Source organism: Oncorhynchus gorbuscha, unplaced genomic scaffold (assembly GCF_021184085.1).
Source record: "Oncorhynchus gorbuscha isolate QuinsamMale2020 ecotype Even-year unplaced genomic scaffold, OgorEven_v1.0 Un_scaffold_1557, whole genome shotgun sequence".
Classification (NCBI taxonomy): Eukaryota; Metazoa; Chordata; class Actinopteri; order Salmoniformes; family Salmonidae; genus Oncorhynchus; species Oncorhynchus gorbuscha.
In genome coordinates, this window is record NW_025746296.1 from 88,264 (window position 1) to 114,584 (window position 26,321).

Here is a 26,321-nt window from a genome sequence, read left to right on the forward strand (position 1 = left end):
TACAGTCAGAACTACACAGACCATACAGTCAGAACTACACAGACCAGACAGTCAGAACTACACAGACCATACAGTCAGAACTACACAGACCATACAGTTAGACCTACACAGCCCAGACAGTCAGAACTACACAGACCACAGTCAGAACTACACAGACCAGACAGTCAGAACTACACAGACCAGACAGTCAGAACTACACAGACCACAGTCAGAACTACACAGACCAGACAGTCAGAACTACACAGACAAGACAGTCAGAACTACACAGACCATACAGTCAGAACTACACAGACCATACAGTCAGACCATACAGTTAGACCTACACAGCCCAGACAGTCAGAACTACACAGACCACAGTCAGAACTACACAGACCAGACAGTCAGAACTACACAGACCAGACAGTCAGAACTACACAGACCACAGTCAGAACTACACAAACCAGACAGTCAGAACTACAGAGACCAGACAGTCAGAACTACACAGACCATACAGTCAGAACTACACAGACCATACAGTCAGACCATACAGTTAGATCTACACAGCCCAGACAGTCAGAACTACACAGACCACAGTCAGAACTACACAGACCAGACAGTCAGAACCAGACACAGAACTACACAGACCAGACAGTCAGAACTACACAGACCAGACAGTCAGAACTACACAGACCAGACAGTCAGAACTACACAGACCACAGTCAGAACTACACAGACCACAGTCAGAACTACACAGACCACAGTCAGAACTACACAGACCACAGTCAGAACTACACAGACCACAGTCAGAACTACACAGACCAGACAGTCAGAACTACACAGACCATACAGTCAGAACTACACAGACCATACAGTCAGAACTACACAGACCACAGTCAGACCTACACAGACCATACAGTCAGAACTACACAGACCATACAGTCAGAACTACACAGACCATACAGTCAGAACTACACAGACCACACAGTCAGAACTACACAGGCCACAGTCAGAACTACACAGACCACACAGTCAGAACTACACAGACCAGACAGTCAGAACTACAAAGACCAGACAGTCAGAACTACAAAGACCAGACAGTCAGAACTACACAGACCAGACAGTCAGAACTACACAGACCAGACAGTCAGAACTACACAGACCAGACAGTCAGAACTACACAGACCATACAGTCAGAACTACACAGACCATACAGTTAGACCTACACAGCCCAGACAGTCAGAACTACACAGACCACAGTCAGAACTACACAGACCAGACAGTCAGAACTACACAGACCACAGTCAGAACTACATAGACCAGACAGTCAGAACTACACAGACCAGACAGTCAGAACTACACAGACCAGACAGTCAGAACTACACAGACCAGACAGTCAAAACTACACAGACGAGACAGTCAGAACTACACAGACGAGACAGTCAGATCTACACAGACCACAGTCAGAACTACACAGACCATACAGTCAGAACTACACAGACCATACAGTCAGAACTACACAGACCACACAGTCAGAACTACACAGACCATACAGTCAGAACTACACAGACCAGTCAGAACTACACAGACCAGTCAGAACTACACAGACCATACAGTCAGAACTACACAGACCATACAGTCAGAACTACACAGACCATACAGTCAGAACTACACAGGCCACAGTCAGAACTACACAGACCACAGTCAGAACTACACAGACCACAGTCAGAACTACACAGACCACAGTCAGAACTACACAGACCACAGTCAGACCTACACAGACCAGACAGTCAGAACTACACAGACCAGACAGTCAGAACTACACAGACCAGACAGTCAGAACTACACAGACCAGACAGTCAGAACTACACAGACCAGACAGTCAGAACTACACAGACCATACAGTCAGAACTACACAGACCATACAGTCAGAACTACACAGACCATACAGTCAGAACTACACAGACCACAGTCAGAACTACACAGACCACAGTCAGAACTACACAGACCACAGTCAGAACTACACAGACCACACAGTCAGAACTACACAGACCAGACAGTCAGAACTACACAGACCACCGTCAGACCTACACAGACCATACAGTTAGAACTACACAGACCATACAGTCAGAACTACACAGACCAGACAGTCAGAACTACACAGACCAGACAGTCAGAACTACACAGACCATACAGTCAGAACTACACAGACCACAGTCAGAACGACACAGACCACAGTCAGAACTACACAGACCAGACAGTCAGAACTACACAGACCATACAGTCAGAACTACACAGACCAGACAGTCAGAACTACACAGACCATACAGCCAGAACTACACAGACCAGACAGTCAGACCATACAGTCAGACCTACACAGCCCAGACAGTCATAGAAGTTGTGTTGTTCTGACCTGGTCATGAAGCCCGTCCCGTCCTGCTGTCCCAGTCCGGCTGACTGGAAGCTGCCGTGTCCTTCGTCCTGGTGCTCCTTCCCCAGTTCCCCCAGTACAGGGCTGACCCCCAGCACCAGCAGAGCACAGCGGTGGACCACAGAGTTACAGGCGGCTGTGTACAGGTCCTGTCCCTCAGGCAGCCCCGTACAGCCGTCTCTCCCGTGATGCTCCTCCTGGGATGTCGAGGCCTCCGCCTCCCCTGGTAACAATAACACACTGTTAATATAGAAAGGGGTCATTTTACTGGAGGAGAAAAGGCGCGCTTGCTTCAGCTGTCCAAAACTATCCGTGTGAAGGACGATGAATATTTAGAGTGGTTTGTAGCAAGCATATATAATCAATAATACATGAGATATTTTAAAGTGCTTTTATGAAAACCTGAACCGAAAGGTATTTGACAATAAGCAACCATACATTACAACCATACAAAACCATACATTACAACCATACAAAACCATACATTACAACCATACAAAACCATACATTACAACCATACAAAACCATACATTACAACCATACAAAACCATACATTACAACCATACAAACCATACATTACAACCATACAAAACCATACATTACAACCATACAAAACCACACATTACAACCATACAAAACCATACATTACAACCATACAAAAACCATACAAAACATACATTACAACCATACAAAACCATACATTACAACCATACATTAAAACCATACATTACAACCATACATTACAACCATACAAAACCATACATTACAACCATACAAAACCATACATTACAACCATACAAAACCATACATTACAACCATACAAAACCATACATTACAACCATACAAAACCATACATTACAACCATACAAAACCATACATTACAACCATACATTACAACCATACAAAACCATACATTACAACCATACAAAACAATACATTACAACCATACAAAACCATACATTACAACCATACAAAACAATACAAAACCATACAAAACCACATTACAACCATACAAAAATAAAACAACCATACAAAACCATACATTACAACCATACAAAACCATACATTACAACATAAACCATACAAAACATTACAACCATACAAAACATACATTACAACCATACAACCATACAAAACCATACATTACAACCATACAAAACCATACATTACAACCATACAAAACCATACATTACAACCATACCATAAAACCATACATTACAACCATACAAAACCATACATTACAACCATACAAAACCATACATTACAACCATACAAAACCACACATTACAACCATACAAAACAATACAAAACCATACGAAACCATACATTACAACCATACAAAACAATACAAAACCATACATTACAATCATACAAAACCATACATTACAACCATACAAAACCATACATTACAACCATACAAAACCATACATTACAAAACCATACATTACAACCATACAAACCATACATTACAATAAAACCATACATTACAACCATACAAAACCATACATTACAACCATACAACACCATACATTACATTACATTACCATACAAAACATACAAAACCATACATTACAACCATACAAAACCATACATTACAACCATACAAAACCATACATTACAACCATACAAAACCATATGTTACAACCATACAAAACCACACATTACAACCATACAACACCATACATTACAACCATACATTACAACCATACAAAACCATACATTACAACCATACAAAACCACACATTACAACCATACAAAACCATACATTACAACCATACATTACAACCATACAAAACCATATGTTACAACCTACCCACTCATAGTTACATATTATACTGAAATAACCTGCCCCACCTCCTCATACAGTTACATATGATATTATACTGAAATAACCTTCCAAAACCTCCTCATAATTATTATATTATACTGAAATAACCTTCCCCACCTCCTCATAGTTACATATTATATTATACTGAAATAACCTTCCCCACCTCCTCATAGTTACATATTATACTGAAATAACCTTCCCCACCTCCTCATAGTTACATATTATATTATACTGAAATAACCTTCCCAACCTCCTCATAGTTACATATTATATTACATACTGAAATAACCTTCCCCACCTCCAAAGTTACATATTATATTATACTGAAATAACCTGCCCCACCTCCTCATAGTTACATATTATATTATACTGAAATAACCTTGCCCCACCTCCTCATAGTTACATATTATATTATACTGAAATAACCTTCCCCACCTCCTCATAGTTACATATTATATTATACTGAAATAACCTTCCCCACCTCCTCATAGTTACATATTATACTGAAATAACCTTCCCCACCTCCTCATAGTTACATATTATATTATACTGAAATAACCTGCCCCACCTCCTCATAGTTACATATTATATTATACTGAAATAACCTTCCCCACCTCCTCATAGTTACATATTATATTATACTGAAATAACCTTCCCCACCTCCTCATAGTTACATATTATATTATACTGAAATAACCTTCCCCACCTCCTCATAGTTACATATTATATTATACTGAAATAACCTTCCCCACCTCCTCATAGTTACATATTATACTGAAATAACCTTCCCCACCTCCTCATAGTTACATATTATACTGAAATAACCTGCCCCACCTCCTCATAGTTACATATTATACTGAAATAACCTTCCCCACCTCCTCATAGTTACATATTATATTATACTGAAATAACCTTCCCCACCTCCTCATAGTTACATATTATATTATACTGAAATAACCTTCCCCACCTCCTCATAGTTACATATTATATTATACTGAAATAACCTGCCCCACCTCCTCATAGTTACATATTATACTGAAATAACCTTCCCCACCTCCTCATAGTTACATATTATATTATACTGAAATAACCCCTCCTCCCCACCTCCTCATAGTTACATATGATATTATACTGAAATAACCTTCCCCCACCTCCTCATAGTTACATATTATACTGAAATAACCTTCCCCACCTCCTCATAGTTACATATTATACTGAAATAACCTCCCCCACCTCCTCATAGTTACATATTATACTGAAATAACCTCCCCACCTCCTCATAGTTACATATTATATTATACTGAAAACCCCACCTCCTCATAGTTACATATTATACTGAAATAACCTGCCCCACCTCCTCATAGTTACATACAGATATTATACTGAAATAACCTTCCCCACCTCCTCATAGTTACATATTATACTGAAATAACCTTCCCCACCTCCTCATAGTTACATATTATACTGAAATAACCTGCCCCACCTCCTCATAGTTACATATTATACTGAAATAACCTGCCCCACCTCCTCATAGTTACATATTATATTATACTGAAATAACCTGCCCCACCTCCTCATAGTTACATATTATATTATACTGAAATAACCTTCCCCACCTCCTCATAGCTACATATTATATTATACTGAAATAACCTGCCCCACCTCCTCATAGTTACATATTATATTATACTGAAATAACCTTCCCACCTCCTTAGTTACATATTATACTGAAATAACCCATCCCTAGTTACCTCCTCATAGTTACATATGATATTATACTGAAATAACCTTCCCCACCTCCTCATAGTTACATATTATATTATACTGAAATAACCTTCCCCACCTCCTCATAGTTACATATTATATTATACTGAAATAACCTTCCCCACCTCCTCATAGTTACATATTATATTATACTGAAATAACCTTTGTCCCACCTCCTCATAGTTACATATTATACTGAAATAACCTTGTCCCACCTCCTCATAGTTACATATGATATTACCTCCTCATAGTTACATATTGATATTATATTCCTTACAAGAAATAACCTTGCCCCACCTCCTCATAGTTACATATTATATTATACTGAAATAACCTTCCCCACCTCCTCATAGTTACATACTGATATTATACTGAAATATACCTGTCCCCACCTCCTCATAGTTACATATTATACTGAAATAACCTTCCCCACCTCCTCATAGTTACATATTATACTGAAATAACCTTCCCCACCTCCTCATAGTTACATATTATATTATACTGAAATAATTCCCTGTACCTTGTCCCACCTCCTCATAGTTACATATTATATTATACTGAAATAACCTTCCCCACCTCCTCATAGTTACATATTATATTATACTGAAATAACCTTCCCCACCTCCTCATAGTTACATATTATATTATACTGAAATAACCTTCCCCACCCTCATAGTTACATATTATATTATACTGAAATAACCTGCCCCACCTCCTCATAGTTACATATTATATTATACTGAAATAACCTTCCCCACCACCACCCCTCCTTTTCCATCTCCTCCTTGTCCTCCCTCCCCTTCCTCCTCCTCCTCCTCCCCTTACCTCCCCCCCCTCCTCCTTCCCTTACCTCCCCCAAATCCTTCCCTCCCCCTCCTTCCCTTCCCCTCCTCCCCTTACCTCCCCCAACTCCTTCCCTCCCCCTCCTCCCCTTCCCTTTGTCCTCCTTCCCTTACCTCCCCCAACTTGTACCCCCTCCTTCCTCAACCTCCCCCCTCCTTCCCTTACCTTTGTCCTCCTCCATCCCCCACCTTTGTCCTTTATCCCCCTCCTCCTTCCTTTATCCCCCCTCCTCCTCCTTCCCTTATCTCCCTCCTCCTCCTTCCCTTACCTCCCCCTCCTTTGTCCTTCCCTTACCTTTGTCCTACCACCACCCCTCCTCCACCCCCCTCTTTCCTCCCCCTCCTCCTCCCCATCGTCCTCCTTCCCTTACCTCCCCCTCCTCCTCTGGTTCCTCCTGAGGTCAGGCCTCCCCGGCGCTGCTGCTGGCCCCCTCCCTCTCTCGGGTCCTCGCCGCCTTTGCGCTGAGAGGAAACATTGAAAGATTTCTGTGCCGTGCGACAGACAGACACAGAGAGACATCACACAGGGCGCTGGGTTAAAAGGGTAGCTGTGCGACGAACCACGCCGTGGCGTAGGTCAATGAGGCTCTAACCCAGGCTAGTCCTGCCAGACTACAGTAAGACTCGTTCAAGGCTGTACAACCCAGGTCCCCTTGTCCTATCCCTGTACCTTTGTCCTATCCTTTGTCCCATCCCTGTACCTTCGTCCTATCCCTGTACCTTTGTCCTATTCCCTGTACCTTTGTCCTATCCTTTGTCCCATCCCTGTACCTTTGTCCTATCCCTGTACCTTTGTCCTATTCCCTGTACCTTTGTCCTATTCCCTGTACCTTTGTCCTATTCCCTGTACCTTTGTCCTATTCCCTGTACCTTTGTCCTATTCCCTGTACCTTTGTCCTATTCCCTGTACCTTTGTCCTATTCCCTGTACCTTTGTCCTATTCCTGTACCTTTGTCCTATTCCCTGTACCTTGTCCTATTCCCTGTACCTTTGTCCTATTCCCTGTACCTTTGTCCTATCCCTGTACCTTTGTCCTATTCCCTGTACCTTTGTCCTATTCCCATACCTTTGTCCTATTCCCTGTACCTTTGTCCTATTCCCTGTACCTTTGTCCTATTCCCTGTACCTTTGTCCTATTCCCTGTACCTTTGTCCTTATCCTTTGTCCCATCCCTGTACCTTTGTCCTATCCCTGTACCTTTGTCCTATCCCTGTACCTTTGTCCTATCCCTGTACCTTTGTCCTATTCCCTGTACCTTTGTCCTATTCCCTGTACCTTTGTCCTATTCCCTGTACCTTTGTCCTATTCCCTGTACCTTTGTCCTATTCCCTGTACCTTTGTCCTATTCCCTGTACCTTTGTCCTATCCTTTGTCCCATCCCTGTACCTTCGTCCTATCCCTGTACCTTTGTCCTATTCCCTGTACCTTTGTCCTATTCCCTGTACCTTTGTCCTATTCCCTGTACCTTTGTCCTATTCCCTGTACCTTTGTCCTATTCCCTGTACCTTTGTCCTATTCCCTGTACCTTTGTCCTATTCCCTGTACCTTTGTCCTATTCCCTGTACCTTTGTCCTATTCCCTGTACCTTTGTCCTATTCCCTGTACCTTTGTCCTATTCCCTGTACCTTTGTCCTATTCCTGTACCTTTGTAATCCTGTATATATCCCTGTACCTTTGTCCTATTCCCTGTACCTTTGTCCTATCCCTGTAGTCCTATTCCCTGTACCTTTGTCCTATTCCCTGTACATTTGTCCTATTCCCTGTACCTTTGTCCTATTCCCTGTACCTTTGTCCTATCCCTGTAGCTATCCCTGTACATTTGTCCTATTCCCTGTACATTTGTCCTATTCCCTGTACCTTTGTCCTATCCCTGTACCTTTGTCCTATTCCCTGTACCTTTGTCCTATTCCCTGTACCTTTTTGTCCTATATCCCTGTACCTTTGTCCTATTCCCTGTACCTTTGTCCTATTCCCTGTACCTTTGATTCCCTGTACCTTTGTCCTATTCCCTGTACCTTTGTCCTATTCCCTGTACATTTGTCCTATTCCCTGTACATTTGTCCTATTCCCTGTACCTTTGTCCTATTCCCTGTACCTTTGTCCTATTCCCTGTACCTTTGTCCTATTCCCTGTACCTTTGTCCTACCAAAATGGTACTTTTTGTCCTATTCCCTGTACCTTTGGGAGCCCATTGGTCGGCTAGGTGGAGCCATAGCCCTGCTATTGATTACAGCTATTGGGTTTGAGCTGGTGGCATCAGGGTAGGGTCGGAGGTCAGGAGAAGGAGTGAAGGTGCTATTTTGAACCCTGAATACAAGTCCTCATTCCTTCTCATAATAGACCTCACAGATTTGTTTTGGAGCAAATTCCCTTTAATTATTTTTACAAACATAAAAAAATCTAATATTATTGGGACTGAACTAAACATATCCAACGGTTCTCCTTGGCATAGCCAGAGTTACAGAGACAGAATGGCAATCAGCAACGAGGTCAACACCTGACAAACTGGTATAAACTGCAGGTCAACCACTCTGAATGTGTGTTTTCAGCTGTTAATGGGAAAAAAAAAAAATTCAGTCTCTCAGTAGTGCAAACCTGTAGAGTCATACGCTGCTATCACATTACATCCTTTCACTAGAAATAAAGGTGAGCAACAAAGTATTAACTGATTAAGGTTGGTTTGAATAATTTTGCACGGGCCCAATTTTTCAGTTTTTGATTTGTTAAAAAAGTTTGAAATATGGACCAATAAATGTCGTAAAACTTCATGATTGTGTCCCACTCCCATGATTCTTCACAAAAAATACAGTTTTATATCTTTATGTTTAAGCCTGAAATGTGGCAAAAGGTCCAAATGTTCAAGGAATTAGGTAGGTGTTCAGACAAGTCTGCTAGATAGCAGTGAGTTCAGTGACAGTCTATTCAGTGACAGTCTAGGTAGCAGTGTGTTCAGTAGCAGTGTGTTCAGTGACAGTCTATTCAGTGACAGTCTGCTAGGTAGCAGTGTGTGTTCAGTGACAGTCTATTCAGTGACAGTCTGCTAGGTAGCAGTGTGTTCAGTGACAGTCTGCTAGGTGACAGTCTGTAGTGCAGTGTGTTCAGTGACAGTCTGGTAGGTAGCAGTGTGTTCAGTGACAGTCTATTCAGTGACAGTCTGGTAGGTAGCAGTGTGTTCAGTGACAGTCTATTCAGTGACAGTCTGGTAGGTAGCAGTGTGTTCAGTGACAGTCTATTCAGTGACAGTCTGGTAGGTAGCAGTGTGTTCAGTGACAGTCTATTCAGTGACAGTCTGGTAGGTAGCAGTGTGTTCAGTGACAGTCTATTCAGTGACAGTCTAGGTAGCAGTGTGTTCAGTGACAGTCTATTCAGTGACAGTCTGGTAGGTAGCAGTGTTTTCAGTGACAGTCTATTCAGTGACAGTCTGGTAGGTAGCAGTGTGTTCAGTGATAGTCTATTCAGTGACAGTCTGGTAGGTAGCAGTGTGTTCAGTGACAGTCTGGTAGGAGTACATTAAGTGAGAGTGTTGTGTCATTGCAGTAAAGTGAACCACTCACTCCCAGCGGTCATGACTTCGTGCTCTCTCTCCTCCTCTTCCTCATCCTGCTCCTGATTCACATCCTCCCTTTCTCGGTCCGTCCTCTCTTCTAGCTCCGCCTCCTCGTCGATGGTCCTCGTGAACGAGTGCTCCTGGGGGTCCATCTCCAGAGAGTCCTGATTGTCTGAAATCTGATCGGGCACAACACAGGACACCCGTTAAAAGTGTTGTCACGATACCAGAATATCAGGTTTAGTATCACGATACCAGAATATCAGGTTTAGTATCACGATACCAGAATATCAGGTTTAGTATCACGATACCAGAATATCAGGTTTAGTGTCACGATACCAGAATATCATGTTTAGTATCACGATACCAGAATATCAGGTTTAGTATCACAATACCAGAATATCAGGTTTAGTATCACGATACCAGAATATCAGGTTTAGTGTCACGATACCAGAATATCAGGTTTAGTATCACGATACCAGAATATCAGGTTTAGTGTCACGATACCAGAATATCAGGTTTGGTGTCACGATACCAGAATATCAGGTTTAGTGTCACGATACCAGAATATCAGGTTTAGTGTCACGATACCAGAATATCAGGTTTAGTGTCACGATACCAGAATATCAGGTTTAGTGTCACGATACCAGAATATCAGGTTTGGTGTCACGATACCAGAATATCAGGTTTAGTATCACGATACCAGAATATCAGGTTTAGTGTCACGATACCAGAATATCAGGTTTGGTGTCACGATACCAGAATATCAGGTTTAGTGTCACGATACCAGAATAACAGGTTTAGTATCACGATACTCGATACCGAAAAACAAAACCTCAACAATACCTCGGCCAAAACATTGTGTTTTAGCTTAACTTCTTGGTGACTGAAATTATTTGTTCCCCTGTTTCATTTGTTCCCAGGGGGGAAGGGGAAGGCACCTAGGGAGTGCTTAGGCAAGAGGCCTGCGGGCATACATATACCCGTAGTATATTCATTGTCTAGGCACAATAGGTAAGACCTGGGCAGACCACCCCCTGTATTTTGGTTAGGGCACCAGGTGGTGCTAAATTAGGTAAGTATTGGTTAGGCAGGTAAGATAGGAGACGCTTTGAGATTTACTTTCCTTGCTTTGGTTCCGTCCAGCCCTTTTTCCCCATATTACCGTGTGAAGGAATAAAGTCCTTGTAAACGGTACCACATTCTGTCTGTTGTCATCCTTACTCACGCCTACAGTCCATACCTCTTTCACTTCACGGAGAGTTGAGTTGTAGCAGGGTGTTGCGTTCTGTGTCTCAATATATTTCATTTGTGATTTTCATGAATAGGAATATTTTCAAGGAATATTTATGTCCGTTGCGTTATGCTAATTTAGTGTCAGATGATGACAACGGTCCCGTTCACGGGATGGGGTGTCACTAGAGGTTAAGGAGACGTTTATCTAAAGTTCCATTCATAACAGTTGTATCTTTTATCAATGTTTATTATGAGTATTTCTGTAAATTGATGTGGCTCTCTGCAAAATCACTGCATGTTTTGGAACTACTGAACATAGCGAACAAAACATACATGTATTGTGTAACATGAAGTCCTATGAGTGTCATCTGATGAAGATCATCAAAGGTTAGTGATTAATTTAATCTATATTTCTGCTTTTTGTGACTCCACTCTTTGGCTGTGTTTTTCTGTGACTTGGTGACCTAACATAATCGTTTGTGGTGCTTTTGCTGTAAAGCCTTTTTGAAATCAGACACTGTGGCTGGATTAACAAGAATTGTATCTTTAAAATGGTGTAAAATACTTGTATGCTTGAGGAATTTTAATTATGAGATTTTTGTTGTTTTGAATTTGGCGCCCTGCACTTTCACTGGCTGTTGGCAGGGTGGGACGCTACCGTCCCGAATATCCCAGAGGTTAAGTCACAGAATAATATTTTTTTAAAGTTGAACAATTGATAACTGATAGAACTGGTAGAACTAAAATAACAAATATAATATATTCTATACCATATTCAATTTATTTTAAAAATAACACAGCATATTAAATAATAGAAGAATACCTTAAATTTCCCAATTCAAAACCATATTTTATAATTACATCTAAACTGTTTTAAAATGTAATTTCATACATATCAGGGTTCATTTGCTCATCTATGGCCACGATATGGAGTCAAATTACTGCCATTAGACCTATGATGAATTATTCATTACAGCTAAACCATTTCATGTACTGTATGAAATGAACAGCTTAGTTCCAAAACAACATAAAAAACATTGAAGCTAATTTCTGAAGCTTCTATAAGTCTGGCTAGCTTACTACTGCCCCCTTGAGAAGACAAGTAGGCTGGCTAGCTTACTACTGGCCCCTTGAGAAGACAAGTAGCCTGGCTAGCTTACTACTGCCCCCTTGAGAAGACAAGTAGCCTGGCTAGCTTACTACTGCCCCCTTGAGAAGACAAGTAGTCTGTCTAACTTACTACTGTCCCTACTTGAGAAGACAAGTAGCCTGGCTAGCTTACTACTGCCCCTTGAGAAGACAAGTAGTCTGGCTAACTTACTACTGTCCCCTTGAGAAGACAAGTAGCCTGGCTAGCTTACTACTGCCCCCTTGAGAAGACAAGTAGCCTGGCTAGCTTACTACTGCCCCTTGAGAAGACAAGTAGCCTGGCTAACTTACTACTGCCCCCTTGAGAAGACAAGTAGCCTGGCTAGCTTACTACTGCCCCTTGAGAAGACAAGTAGCCTGGCTAGCTTACTACTGCCCCCTTGAGAAGACAAGTAGCCTGGCTAGCTTACTACTGCCCCCTTGAGAAGACAAGTAGCCTGGCTAGCTTACTACTGCCCCCTTGAGAAGACAAGTAGCCTGGCTAGCTTACTACTGCCCCTTGAGAAGACAAGTAGTCTGGCTAACTTACTACTGTCCCCTTGAGAAGACAAGTAGCCTGGCTAGCTTACTACTGCCCCCTTGAGAAGACAAGTAGCCCGCTGCTAGCTTACTACTGCCCCCTTGAGAAGACAAGTAGCCTGGCTAGCTTACTACTGCCCGCTTGAGAAGACAAGTAGTCTGGCTAACTTACTACTGTCCCCTTGAGAAGACAAGTAGCCTGGCTAGCTTACTACTGCCCCTTGAGAAGACAAGTAGCCTGGCTAGCTTACTACTGCCCCTTGAGAAGACAAGTAGCCTGGCTAGCTTACTACTGCCCCCTTGAGAAGACAAGTAGCCTGGCTAGCTTACTACTGCCCCCTTGAGAAGACAAGTAGTCTGGCTAACTTACTACTGTCCCCTTGAGAAGACAAGTAGCCTGGCTAGCTTACTACTGCCCCCTTGAGAAGACAAGTAGCCTGGCTAGCTTACTACTGCCCCCTTGAGAAGACAAGTAGCCTGGCTAACTTACTACTGTCCCCTTGAAGACAAGTAGCTACTTGAGAAACAAGTAGCCTGGCTAGCTTACTGAGAAGACTGCCCCCTTGAGAAGACAAGTAGCCTGGCTAGCTTACTACTGCCCCCTTGAGAAGACAAGTAGCCTGGCTAACTTACTACTGTCCCCTTGAGAAGACAAGTAGCCTGGCTAGCTTACTACTGCCCCCTTGAGAAGACAAGTAGTCTGGCTAACTTACTACTGTCCCCTTGAGAAGACAAGTAGCCTGGCTAGCTTACTACTACCCCCTTGAGAAGACAAGTAGCCTGGCTAGCTTACTACTGCCCCTTGAGAAGAAAATGCCAACTTACTACTGCCCCCTTGAGAAGACAAGTAGCCTGGCTAGCTTACAGTTACTGCCCCCTGTGAGAAGACAAGTAGCCTGGCTAGCTTACTACTGCCCCCTTGAGAAGACAAGTAGCCTGGCAGCTTACTACTGCCCCCTTGAGAAGACAAGTAGCCTGGCTCTTACTACTGCTTAGAAGACAAGTAGCCCTCAGCTTACTACTGCCCCCTTGAGAAGACAAGTAGCCTGGCTAGCTTACTACTGCCCCTTGAGAAGACAAACCTGGCTAGCTTACTACTGCCCGTTTGAGAAGAAAAGTAGCCAGTGCTACCTTACTACTGGTTTTGAGAAGACAAGTAGCCTGGCTAGCTATGTTTACAGGTTTTACTGCCCCTGTGAGAAGACAAGTAGCCTGGCTGCTTAACACCCCCTTGAGAAGACAAGTCAGCCTGGCTAGTCTTACTACTGCTGATGAAGAAGACAAGTAGCCTGGCTAACTTACTACTGCCCCCTTGAGAAGACAAGTAGCCTGGCTAGCTTACTACTGCCCCTTGAGAAGTGTTGGCTAATACTACTGTCCCCTTGAGAAGACAAGTGGCCTGACCTAACTACAATTGCTTTGAGCCTGGCTAGATTTCTAGCCTTTGAGAAGACAAGAGCCTGGCTAGCTTACTACTGCCCGCTTGAGAAGACAAGTAGTCTGGCTAACTTACTACTGTCCCCTTGAGAAGACATGTAGCCTGACTAGCTTACTACTGCCCCTTGAGAAAAGTAGGCTGGCTAGCTTACTACTGTGATTTTTGAGAAGACAAGTAGCCTGGCTAGCTTACTACTGCCCCCTTGAGAAGACAAGTAGCCTGGCTAGCTTACTACTGCCCCTTGAGAAGACAATAGCCTGGCTAACTTACTACTGTCCCCTTGAGAAGACAATAGTCTGGCCAGAACTACTACTGTCCCTGAGAAGACAAGTAGCCTGGCTATTTTACTATGCCCCTGTGAGAAGACAAGTAGCCTGGCTAGCTTACTACTGCCCCTTGAGAAGACAAGTCAGCCTTGGCTAACTTACTACTGCCCCTTGAGAAGAAAGTAGCCTGGCTAACTTACTACTGCCCCTTGAGAAGACAAGTAGCCTGGCTAGCTTACTACTTCCCCCTTGAGAAGACAAGTAGCCTGGCTAATACTAGGCCCAGAGGTTGAGAAGACAAGAATAGCCTGGCTAGTTACTACTGCCCCTTGAGAAGACAAGTAGCCTGGCTAGCTTACTACTGCCCTTGAGAAGACAAGTAAAAAAATAGCTTAATACTGCCCCCTTGAGAAGACAAGTAGTCTGGCTAACTTACTACTGCCCCTTGAGAAGACAAGTAGTCTGGCTAACTTACTACTGCCCCTTGAGAAGACAAGTAGCCTGGCTAGCTTACTACTGCACCCTGTGAGAAGACAAGTAGCCTGGCAAAACAAGCTTACTACTGCCCCTTGAGAAGACAAGTAGCCTGGCTAGCTTACTACTGCCCCTTGAGAAGACAAGTAGCCTGGCTAGTTTACTACTGCCCCCTTGAGAAGACAAGTAGCCTGGCTAGCTTACTACTGCCCCCTTGAGAAGACAAGTAGCCTGGCTAGCTTACTACTGCCCCTTGAGAAGACAAGTAGCCTGGCTAACTTACTACTGCCCCCTTGAGAAGACAAGTAGCCTGGCTAACTTACTACTGCCCCCTTGAGAAGACAAGTAGCCTGGCTAGCTTACTACTGCCCCTTGAGAAGACAAGTAGCCTGGCTAACTTACTACTGCCCCCTTGAGAAGACAAGTAGCCTGGCTAGCTTACTACTGCCCCTTGAGAAGACAAGTAGCCTGGCTAGCTTACTACTGCCCCCTTGAGAAGACAAGTAGCCTGGCTAGCTTACTACTGCCCCTTGAGAAGACAAGTAGCCTGGCTAGCTTACTACTGCCCCCCACGTTAATATAGACCAAACAATGTGATCAGGCACAGGACAGGACACACGTTAATATAGACCAAACAATCTGATCAGGCACAGGACAGGACCACGTTAATATAGACCAAACAATGTGATCAGGCACAGGACAGGACACACGTTAATATAGACCAAACAACCTGATCAGGCACAGGACAGGACACACGTTAATATAGACCAAACAATCTGATCAGGCACAGGACAGGACACACGTTAATATAGACCAAACAATGTGATCAGGCACAGGACAGGACACACGTTAATATAGACCAAACAATCTGATCAGGCACAGGACAGGACACACGTTAATATAGACCAAACAATGTGATCAGGCACAGGACAGGACACACGTTAATATAGACCAAACAATCTGATCAGGCACAGGACAGGACACACGTTAATATAGACCAAACAATCTGATCAGGCACAGGACAGGACACACGTTAATATAGACCAAACAATCTGATCAGTGCCAAGTACAGGTTTTTATGACAAACTATCACAAGGAGACACTAGTGACATGTTGCACACTGCTAGCATGCTAGTACATACCATAGACCTTTAGTCATTGTGCTAACGCTAGTTAGCATTGGCTCAAGAAACTACCTCTAACTTTCTTCATACCGGATGCAAGACATAAAAATAGTATCTTCAAGTTCATCTGACTCTGGGGATGTAAAATAAATAAATCCAGAAGTATCTCTTTAAATTGAAATGAGGACCGTTGGGGTTAGAGGTCAAATAAGCAGTTGCCGTAAGTGTCTCTAGGATGTAGAGGGGTTTAAGGGTTGATGTGGGAATAAGGCAGCAGACCCTGACGTGGGACTGGAAGGATGTTTCATGGACCAACGGACCAGTTACTGAAAGAAGAGCCGGGTCACTTACCCTCCTCTCGCGGGAAGACGAGCGTGTCTGGACGACGGTCATGTTCTTACAGGCCAGCAGGCGGTTCCGGACCTTGTAGACCAACTGACCCAGCCAGCATCTTACAAGGCTGGTACCTGGTTGGAAACAACACAGAGACACACTGACTGGTGAACCCAGCCTGGTCATGAAATAGACAAGGCATGTGTATCAAATGACACCACATAGGGTGCCAGAGTCCTACTGACCCTGGTCTAAAGTAGTGCACTATGTAGGGAATAGGGTGCCAGAGTCCTACTGACCCTGGTCTAAAGTAGTACCACTATATAGGGAATAGGGCTCTGGTCTATAGTAGTACCACTATATAGGGAATAGGGCTCTGGTCTATAGTAGTGTACTATATAGGGAATAGGGCCCTGGTCTATAGTAGTACCACTATATAGGGAATAGGGCTCTGGTCTATAGTAGTACCACTATATAGGGAATAGGGCTCTGGTCTATAGTAGTACCACTATATAGGGAATAGGGCTCTGGTCTATAGTAGTACCACTATATAGGGAATAGGGCTCTGGTCTATAGTAGTACCACTATATAGGGAATAGGGCTCTGGTCTATAGTAGTACCACTATATAGGGAATAGGGCTCTGGTCTATAGTAGTACCACTATAGGGAATAGGGCTCTGGTCTATAGTAGTACCACTATATAGGGAATAGGGCTCTGGTCTATAGTAGTATCACTATATATAGGGAATAGGGCTCTGGTCTATAGTAGTACCACTATATAGGGAATAGGGCTCTGGTCTATAGTAGTACCACTATGGGAATAGGGCTCTGGTCTATAGTAGTACCACTATATAGGGAATAGGGCTCTGGTCTATAGTAGTACCACTATATAGGGAATAGGGCTCTGGTCTATAGTAGTACCACTATATAGGGATTAGGGCACCATTGGGAAGGCATAACCATGATGGGTGTGCAGTAGAATTACCTGCCCTCTCCACAGCTTGGCCCAGCAGGCCGGTGTGCTTCAGCAGAGCAGCCAGGACAAACCTGGACACGGTGTCCAATAAGATCTCATTACAGAGAGAGGCGTTGTCCCAGTCTGGAACACAAACACATGGACATCACTACATATCCCAGCAGCATTAATACTCTGCTTATTCTACACTACTAATCTGTCATGAAAGAAAGATGGACGCCCACACACTGCTGGATGCTCCAATGAACTGAAAAGAAACTGAATAGACTGATTCAACTGTGGAAGCATTTAGCAGAGAGCGGGCATCACTCAATAAACTGAGAGCGGGCATCACTCAATAAACTGTGGGAGCATTCAGCAGAGAGCGGGCATCACTCAATAAACTGAGAGCGGGCATCACTCAATAAACTGAATAAACTGTGGGAGCATTCAACAGAGAGTGGGCATCACTCAATAAACTGTGGGAGCATTTAACAGAGAGCTGGCATCACTCAATAAACTGAGAGCGGGCATCACTCAATAAACTGTGGGAGCATTCAGCAGAGAGCGGGCATCACTCAATAAACTGTGGGAGCATTCAACAGAGAGCAGGCATCACTCAATAAACTGTGGGAGCATTCAACAGAGAGCGGGCATCACTCAATAAACTGTGGGAGTATTCAACAGAGAGTGGGCATCACTCAAACTGAGAGCGGGCATCACTCAATAAACTGAATAAACTGTGGGAGCATTCAACAGAGAGCGGGCATCACTCAATAAACTGAGAGCGGGCATCACTCAATAAACTGAATAAACTGTGGGAGCATTCAACAGAGAGTGGGCATCACTCAATAAACTGTGGGAGCATTTAACAGAGAGCGGGCATCACTCAATAAACTGAGAGTGGGCATCACTCAATAAACTGTGGGAGCATTCAGCAGAGAGCGGGCATCACTCAATAAACTGAGAGCGGGCATCACTCAATAAACTGTGGGAGCATTCAGCAGAGAGCGGGCATCACTCAATAAACTGTGGGAGCATTCAACAGAGAGCAGGCATCACTCAATAAACTGTGGGAGCATTCAACAGAGAGCGGGCATCACTCAATAAACTGTGGGAGTATTCAACAGAGAGCGGGCATCACTCAATAAACTGTGGGAGTATTCAACAGAGATTGGGCATCACTCAATAAACTGTGGGAGCATTCAACAGAGAGCGGGCATCACTCAATAAACTGTGGGAGTATTCAACAGAGAGCGGGCATCACTCAATAAACTGTGGGAGTATTCAACAGAGAGCGGGCATCACTCAATAAACTGTGGGAGTATTCAACAGAGATTGGGCATCACTCAAACTGTGGGAGCATTCAACAGAGAGCGAGCATCACTCAATACACTGTGGGAGAATTTAACAGAGAGCAGGCATCACTCAATAAACTGTGGGAGCATTCAACAGAGAGCGGGCATCACTCAAACTGTGGGAGCATTTAACAGAGAGCGGGCATCACTCAATACACTGTGGGAGAATTTAACAGAGTGCAGGCATCACTCAATAAACTGTGGGAGCATTCAACAGAGAGCGGGCATCACTCAAACTGTGGGAGCATTTAACAGAGAGCGGGCATCACTCAATACACTGTGGGAGAATTTAACAGAGTGCAGGCATCACTCAATAAACTGTGGGAGCATTCAACAGAGAGCGGGCATCACTCAAACTGTGGGAGCATTTAACAGAGAGCGGGCATCACTCAATACACTGTGGGAGAATTTAACAGAGAGCAGGCATCACTCAATAAACTGTGGGAGTATTTAACAGAGAGCGGGCATCACTCAAACACTGTGGGAGAATTTAACAGAGAGCGGGCATCACTCAATACACTGTGGGAGAATTTAACAGAGAGCGGGCATCACTGTTCAATACACTGAATAAACTAAACCCAGACCCCCCCCTCATGTATTATAGGTCATCCAGACACCCCCCTCCGGTACCTTTGCTGGTGGCGTAGTCCTGCATGTTGCTCCAGAGACTGTTGGTGGGTTCCTTCTGGTCATCAGCCCAGGGCCAGCTCCACCAGGACGCTCATGTCTGCTCTCAGAGGACAGTCAACTGGTTTCTGCTCCTCGTTCCCTGAGAGGGCCTCCTCTAACAGCCAGCTGATGCAGTTATCTAAGAGGCACATACAAAACACAGTACGGACCAGCATCGTCAGAGAATAAATACAACAGATCAGAATGAAAAGAAATCAGATAGGAACCACTTCTAACTGTTATCTAGAGGGGGGTCATCAGATAGGAACCACTTCTAACTGTTATCTAGAGGGGGGGTCATCAGATAGGAACCACTTCTAACTGTTATCTAGAGGGGGGTCATCAGATAGGAACCACTTCTAACTGTTATCTAGAGGGGGGTCATCAGATAGGAACCACTTCTAACTGTTATCTAGAGGGGGTCATCAGATAGGAACCACTTCTAACTGTTATCTAGAGAGGGGGTCATCAGATAGGAACCACTTCTAACTGTTATCTAGAGGGGGGTCATCAGATAGGAACCACTTCTAACTGTTATCTAGAGGGGGTCATCAGATAGGAACCACTTCTAACTGTTATCTAGAGGGGGGTCATCAGATAGGAACCACTTCTAACTGTTATCTAGAGGGGGTCATCAGATAGGAACCACTTCTAACTGTTATCTAGAGGGGGGTCATCAGATAGGAACCACTTCTAACTGTTATCTAGAGGGGGGTCATCAGATAGGAACCACTTCTAACTGTTATCTAGAGGGGGGTCATCAGATAGGAACCACTTCTAACTGTTATCTAGAGGGGGGTCATCAGATAGGAACCACTTCTAACTGTTATCTAGAGAGGGGGGGTCATCAGATAGGAACCACTTCTAACTGTTATCTAGAGGGGGGGGGTCATCAGATAGGAACCACTTCTAACTGTTATCTAGAGGGGGGTCATCAGATAGGAACCACTTCTAACTGTTATCTAGAGGGGGGTCATCAGATAGGAACCACTTCTAACTGTTATCTAGAGGGGGTCATCAGATAGGAACCACTTCTAACAGATAGGAACCACTTCTGTTATCTAGGGGGGTCATCAGATAGGAACCACTTCTAACTGTTATCTAGAGGGGGGTCATCAGATAGGAACCACTTCTAACTGTTATCTAGAGGGGGGTCATCAGATAGGAACCACTTCTAACTGTTATCTAGAGGGGGGTCATCAGATAGGAACCACTTCTAACTGTTATCTAGAGGGGGGGTCATCAGATAGGAACCACTTCTAACTGTTATCTAGAGGGGGTCATCAGATAGGAACCACTTCTAACTGTTATCTAGAGGGGGGGGGGTCATCAGATAGGAACCACTTCTAACTGTTATCTAGAGGGGGGTCATCAGATAGGAACCACTTCTAACTGTTATCTAGAGGGGGGGTCATCAGATAGGAACCACTTCTAACTGTTATCTAGAGGGGGTCATCAGATAGGAACCACTTCTAACTGTTATCTAGAGGGGGGTCATCAGATAGGAACCACTTCTAACTGTTATCTAGAGGGGGGTCATCAGATAGGAACCACTTCTAACTGTTATCTAGAGGGGGTCAGTTATTTAATTCTATTTATTTGACCTTTATTTAACTAGGCAAGTCATAAAGAACACATTCTTATATACAATGACGGCCTACACCGGCCAAACTCGGACGACGCTGGGCCAATTGTGAACCACCCTAATGTTACTCCCAATCACGGTCGGTTGTGATACAGCCTGGAACCACTTCTAACCAGGATGTCTGTAGTGACATCTAGCACTGAGATGCAGTGCCTAAGACTGCGCCACTCAGGAGCCCAATAATGGAATAATATCTAACTGTTATCTAGCCGTGTTTCATACCTAGTTGAGGGATGTCCATCTCCAACTGTTGCTGAACAGGGGGTTTTCAGCCAGTAGCCTGTATCCTGTTCCTCTAGGAGGGGGTGCTCCTGCAGCATGCCCCCAGGCAGCTGCCCACCAGCAGGCCTGCAGTCGCTCCAGATCCACCAGCCACACCCAGGACTGGGCCGGCTGGGACAGGGGCTGCCCTGCAGGGTCCACAAAGTCTGGGGCTCCTGGAGACACAGAGAGAGACAGAGAGTCATCAGATAGGAAGAGACAGAAGAGAGAGACAGAGAGAGACACAGAGAGAGAGAGACACAGAGAGACACACCAGAGAGAAGAGAGAGAGAGAGAGACAGAGAGAGAGTCAGACAGAGAGAGAACCACAGAGAGAAGAGAGTTATCTAGAGAGACAGAGAGAGAGACAGAGAGAGTCAGAGAGAGAGACAGAGAGACCAGAGAGAAGAGTTATCTAGAGAGAGAGAGTCAGAGAGAGGAACCAGAGAGACTTCTAGACAGATCTAGAGACAGATCAGAGAGAGAGACCAGAGAGAGAGTTATCTAGAGAGAGAGTCATCAGAGAGACCACTTCTAGACAGAGACAGAGAGCGAGAGACAGAAAGAGTCATCAGATAAGAACCAGAGGTCACTGTTAGCTCTAGATCTCTCACCATGTAGAGATCAGACAGAGAACCACTTCTCACATGTTATCTAGAGGGTCATCAGAGAGGAACCACTCTATCTGTTATCTAGAGGGGTCATCAGATAGGTCACTACAGCTCTAACTGTTATCTAGAGAGTCACACAGCTCTATCTCCTCACCATGTAGGATCAGATACACTATCTCCTCAACTGTTATCTAGACAGGGGGTCATCTAGGAACCAGAGGGGGTCATCAGATAGGAACCACTTCTAACTGTTATCTCACCATGTAGAGGCCACTACAGGGGTCACCAGAGAGGAACCACTACAGCTCTATCTCCTCACCATGAGACCACTTCTATCTGTCATCTGAGAGGGTCATCAGATAGAGGACAGCCATCTCTACCTCCTGTTATCAGTAGAGGTCACAGATACAGCTCTATCTCCTCACCATGTTCTAACTGCTTATCTACCATGTAGAGTCACTACAGCTCTCATCACCATGAGAGGACACTCTATCTCCTCACCATGTAAAGGCTCTATCTCCTCACTGTTATCTCAGATGTAGGGGTCACTACAGATCAGGAACCACTTCTCACCATGTAGAGTTATCTAGAGGGGGTCATCTCTCACCATAGGAGACTTCTAACTGTCACTACAGCTCTATCTCTCACCAGTAGGAGGTCACTACAGCTCTATCTCCTACCAGCTCTATCTCCTCACCATGTAGACCACTACAGCTCTATCTCCTACCATGTTATCTAGAGGGAGGTCACTAGGAACCACTCTATCTCTATCTAGAGGTCACTACAGCTCTATCTCCTCACCATCAGGCCAGCTCTATTTCCTCACCATGTAGAGGAACCACTTCACCTAATACAGCTTATCTCTCACCATGTAGAGGTCACTACAGCTCTATCTCCTCACCATGTAGAGGAACCACTACAGCTCTATCTCCTCACCATCTAGAGGCCACTACAGCTCATTTCCTCACCATGAGAGGTCACCAGCTCTATGTTATCTCACCATGTAGAGGTCATCAGCTCTAGGAACCACCATGTAGAGGCCACTACAGCTTATCTCTCACCATGTAGAGGTCACTCAGCTCTATCTCCTCACCATGTAGAGGCCACTACAGCTCTATACTCCTTATCTAGAGGTCACTACAGCTCTATCTCTATCTCCTCACCATGTAGAGGCCACTACAGCTCTATCTCCTCACCATGTAAAGGCCACTGCAGCTCCTGGTCTTCCAATGGTGTGGCAGCAGGCAGCAGTCTGTTGAGACAGTCTAGAGGAGGCAGCAGGTCTAGCAGGTAGCTCAGCAGAGGTCTGGCTACAGACACTGGTAGTAGTAGTAGACTGTTGACGATCTGACACAGCATACTGCCTGCTGCAGACACGTAGATCACAACTAGAACAGAGACAGAGAGTTAATAAACCAGGAAGTGACATGTAGATCTCATCTACAGAGACAGAGAGGTAATAAACCAGGAAGTGACATGTAGATCTCATCTACAGAGACAGACAGAGAGATAATAAACCAGGAAGTGACATGTAGATCTCATCTACAGAGACAGAGAGGTAATAAACCAGGAAGTGACACGTAGATCACAACTAGAACAGAGACAGACAGAGAGTTAATAAACCAGGAAGTGACACGTACATCACATCTAGGACAGAGACAGACAGAGAGTTAATAAACCAGGAAGTGACATGTACATTACATCTAGAACAGAGACAGACAGAGAGTTAATAAACCAGGAAGTGACATGTACATCACATCTAAAACAGAGATAGACAGAGTGAGGCATTTCGTCTTGGCATTGAAATGAAAACATCTCTGATTCAACAATGCCTGTGTGTTTGAGAGTGACAGATAGAGAGAAGAATACAAAAGATAGAGGCAGAAAGAGAAAAGAAAGAGTGAAATTGGATCACTGCTGGGAAGATATTAGAAGGGGTGAAATTGGATCACTGCTGGGAAGATATTAGAAGGGGTGAAATTGGATCACTGCTGGGAAGATATTAGAAGGGGTGAAATTGGATCCCTGCTGGGTTGATATTAGAAGGGGTGAAAATGTATCCCTGCTGGGATGATATTAGAAGGGGTGAAAATGGATCCCTGCTGGGTTGATATTAGAAGGGGTGAAATTGGATCCCTGCTGGGTTGATATTAGAAGAGGTGAAATTGGATCCCTGCTGGGTTGATATTAGAAGAGGTGAAATTGGATCCCTGCTGGGTTGATATTAGAAGGGGTGAAAATGGATCCCTGCTGGGTTGATATTAGAAGGGGTGAAAATGGATCCCTGCTGGGTTGATATTAGAAGAGGTGAAATTGGATCCCTGCTGGGATGATATTAGAAGAGGTGAAATTGGATCCCTGCTGGGTTGATATTAGAAGGGGTGAAATTGGATCCCTGCTGGGTTGATATTAGAAGGGGTGAAATTGGATCCCTGCTGGGTTGATATTAGAAGAGGTGAAATTGGATCCCTGCTGGGTTGATATTAGAAGGGGTGAAATTGGGTCCCTGCTGGGATGATATTAGAAGAGGTGAAATTGGATCCCTGCTGGGTTGATATTAGAAGAGGTGAAAATGGATCCCTGCTGGGTTGATATTAGAAGGGGTGAAAATGGATCCCTGCTGGGTTGATATTAGAAGAGGTGAAATTGGATCCCTGCTGGGTTGATATTAGAAGAGGTGAAATTGGATCCCTGCTGGGTTGATATTAGAAGGGGTGAAATTGGATCCCTGCTGGGTTGATATTAGAAGGGGTGAAATTGGATCCCTGCTGGGTTGATATTAGAAGAGGTGAAATTGGATCCCTGCTGGGTTGATATTAGAAGGGGTGAAAATGGATCCCTGCTGGGTTGATATTAGAAGAGGTGAAATTGGATCCCTGCTGGGTTGATATTAGTGCTGAGCGATTAGCCATTTTTAAAGTCGGTTCGGATTCGGTCTGATTTTCAAAATATAATCACGATTTTGGTTTTGACTATTATTTATTTCTTTACATGAAATGTACTATGCATTATGTGGGTTAAATGCTGTAACATCAGAATAAAACAATTAATACAAGACCCATGAAGGTAGTGACTGTCCATTACTGCTCGTCTCTTATCAACCATCAGTTATTTATTTTAATAAAATATTTATATTACATTACATTTGTTTTATTTGATAACTTTATTATTAAGAGAGAGAGAGAGAGAGAGAGAGAGAGATCTCCTCACCGAGAGAGAGAGACAGAGAGAGACAGAGAGAGAGAGAGAGAGACAGAGAGACAGAGAGAGAGAGAGAGAGACAGAGAGACAGAGAGAGAGAGAGAGAGAGAGAGAGAGACAGAGAGAGAGAGAGAGAGAGAGAGAGAGAGAGAGAGAGACAGAGAGAGAGAGGCAGAGATAGAGGGTAGACAGACAGACAGCCAGACAGACAGAGTGATACAATAGTAGACATAATAACAGAGTAGTTTCTCTCTGATGCTGCAGTTCCAGGAGCTCTCCTGCAGCAGGAGTGAGTGGAGCAATAGAGGAGAAGATGTCAGTCAGCGTGGGGCAGCAGCAGCTGGAGGTGATGGAGCAGAGCCACACTGCTGGAGTTCTGGAGGTATTATAGACCAGGACAATGTTACTAACTATTACTACTACTAGAGTTCTGGAGGTATTATAGACCAGGACAATGTTACTAACTATTACTATTACTAGAGTTCTGGAGGTATTATAGACCAGGACAATGTTACTAACTATTACTATTACTAGAGAGAGAGAGGTATTATAGACCAGGGCAATGTTACTAACTATTACTACTACTAGAGTTCTGGAGGTATTATAGACCAGGACAATGTTACTAACTAACTATTACTACTACTAGAGTTCTGGAGGTATTATAGACCAGGACAATGTTACTAACTAACTATTA

At 44.0% G+C, this 26,321-nt stretch overlaps 1 pseudogene; it reads right to left on the minus strand.

Annotated features, from left to right (window-relative positions):
• LOC124023219 overlaps positions 1-26,321 on the minus strand; it is a 126,912-nt pseudogene that overhangs the window by 83,861 nt on the left and 16,730 nt on the right.